This window comes from Melopsittacus undulatus, chromosome 3 (assembly GCF_012275295.1).
Source record: "Melopsittacus undulatus isolate bMelUnd1 chromosome 3, bMelUnd1.mat.Z, whole genome shotgun sequence".
In the NCBI taxonomy this organism is placed as follows: Eukaryota; Metazoa; Chordata; class Aves; order Psittaciformes; family Psittaculidae; genus Melopsittacus; species Melopsittacus undulatus.
Genome location: NC_047529.1, coordinates 115,483,560 through 115,486,352, shown reverse-complemented (window position 1 = coordinate 115,486,352; position 2,793 = coordinate 115,483,560).

The following is a 2,793-nucleotide window of genomic DNA, read 5'->3' as shown; positions in this document are numbered from 1 at the left end:
AGATTTTTCCTCATTACCTGAGGCATAATCAGATTGTCAGCTGTTCAACAGGGGTGATAATGTGGAACAGGAGTGTGATAACATTTGCCATCATCCCAGCTGGTTCCCCCCAAAAGACACCTCCTCACAAGCTTCTTACCAGTGAACCTACATGATCTTATAGAAGCCTATGACCCAAAGCAAAGCATGGTTCAGAAGTGATCTGATAATGCATATGAATTGTTAGACCTCTTTTATTTGGACACAACATTATTTGAAACAGAAATGAAATCCTGACTCCATTACAGAAAGTAAGAATTTTTCATTGCATTCAGTGTGACCAGGATTTCAGTACTGCAGTGTATAATGCTGTGTTTTCTGATTTCAGATGCAAATGCTGAATCATTTCATTTTACCACATAAGTGCTAATGTAGGAAGCAAAAAAAGCTGAGAACTTTTCAAAATAGTTTATAATTAAACTATGGCAGTGCTGGGATAAAGGTTGAACTTGATGATCTTAAAGGTCTTTTCCAACTTGGTTGATTCTATGATTCTATAATGTTATAACAGGACCCAGTAGTTGAAAAGACAACAGGACAGAAATAAACATGTGTATTTAGTAGGTTTAGGTTTCTTTTTGTAAAACCACTTAGTAAGGACATTTTAAAATCAAGACTGGCTGTTCTTAGTCATAGAAATGCCTACAATTAAGAGTCCAAACCTTTAAGCCAGACATCCATGTTCTACACTGAACTGTGGGGTATGGAGCCCTCGCACTCAAGATGCAATACCTGGTTCATTAGATGCTACTTTTATTATTCTAACTGGATACAGCAATTCCATCCCTGCTGTCCATAGATCTACACTGGATCATGATTAACATTTAGCTCAGTGGTAGAGGGTGATGGTTTTTATGTTTTTCAGTAAATGCTCACACTTTCCTTGCTAAAAAAGTGATGGTTTAACTAATTCAAATAATTCTGGTCCAGAAGGACACATTTTTGCAGTGGCTGCAAGTTTCATCATGTTCTGTGTATGAGAACATCAAAGATTTTAAAGATATGGATATCAAATGCATTCGTTATATGGGATAATTTACTGTTAGGGCCCTGAGGCAGGAATAGGCCTTAATTTTCCCTGGCCAGCCTCCTTAGGGATCCCCACCCACAGCAGCATCTGCAATGAGGCAGCATGGGATGTGCTGTGTTTTTGCAAAGTGAATTTTGCACACTGTCTCTCCTGTTATTTTAGTGTTTCTTCTTCTATGTAGTTGGAATTATGCAGAGAGACAGACTGGGTTGGAATATTATTATGGAACAGCTACAGACCACTACTAGTTTTAACTGAGGACTAGACAACACAAGAGTACCTTTAGCAAAATGAATAGCTCTGTCACATGTTGCACTGTTGATAAGATCAGAATCAAGTACTTTCATCTTGATCCTACTGGATCCATTTTTATGTCACTTTCATTTAGTGACATTCTCAAAGCACTTTTGCAAGGTAATTTCTTTCTGAAGTTTGCTTCTTCAACATACTTCTACTTTACTGATTTCCTTCCTCATGGAAATTCTGAGCCTCAGATTTCAGTGTATTTAGTCAAAAAGGATTTTCTGCCCAAAGAATGTAACACAAAACTACATGCACAGATACTACTAGCAGTGATCACAATCTGTGGATGCTTACCTCAGTCTACACTGCTTGTGAACTATCTTCATTCACTTTCATGTCATTTTCATTCACATGCATTGTTATTCTCTTAGTGCTGTATCAGGGTGTTCTCAAACTGATAATTACACACAAAATAGGCACAAAGCTGTAGCACTTAATACAGACAGTTTTGTTGGCTTCTCTTGGGTTGCACTGGGATTTGAGTAATAGATTCATTCTTAGTAATTCTAGAATAGGAATTCTTACTTTGCAGGAATTCAGTATTTTCTTGTTGGAAGGTTTTATTTACAGCATGGCTGTTGCTGTCATATTCAGACTTCTTGTTTTGTCTCTTTGCTGGTTGACTCATTTATTAGAATGAGAAGCTCACTGTATGACGATTTTCCCTTAATTCCATGGGATATTTTCGGCTCAGACTACACGCTATTATCCTACAATACTAGGAGGGAATATTCAGCTTTCCAGTCTTGAGCCGTAACCAAGCTCTGGCATCCACAAGGCCCTGGCCTAATGCTCAGGGTGGCTCAACTGCAGCAGGGTGCGCTGGCCACCTCCATAGGCCATTTGCCCACCCCACCATCTCCAGTGGCCTTACTTCCTCACACCACTCCAGACATGGGTCATGGAATCATTAGGGTTGGAAGAAGATCTAGTCCAACCGCTCGGCCAGGTTACACAGGAGCCCAGGTCCACAACCATTCTGCAGCCTGTTCCAGTGCTCTGCCATCCACAAAATGAGCATCTTCTCCCTCATACTGAGGTGCAACTTCTCTCTCTGCCCTTACAGCCCTGTGGCAGGTGGTACAAACCAGGAAGGGCGATGGGGAAACCTAACGATCACTTACATAAATCAAGCCCTTGTTATCCAGCGGGCCACAACACCTCAAGTCCGCTGCCACCTCAGCAGCAGAACCGTTCGTGTGCGGACAGGAGACCGCTGAGGTGAATCCGTTCCCTGAGGTACCGGCTGCGGCGGCTCTGGAAGGTCTCCCTGCCTGTGAGCGGGTGTGTGTGGGCAGCCTCCTACCTAACACCGCTCCGCACCGGGCGGCCTCAGGGAGCCTTATCCCGGGCTGCTTTCCGCCTGCGCAGCCGCCGGCTCATCCCCCGCTGCCCGGAGGAGGCGCTCCCCACGCCGGCAG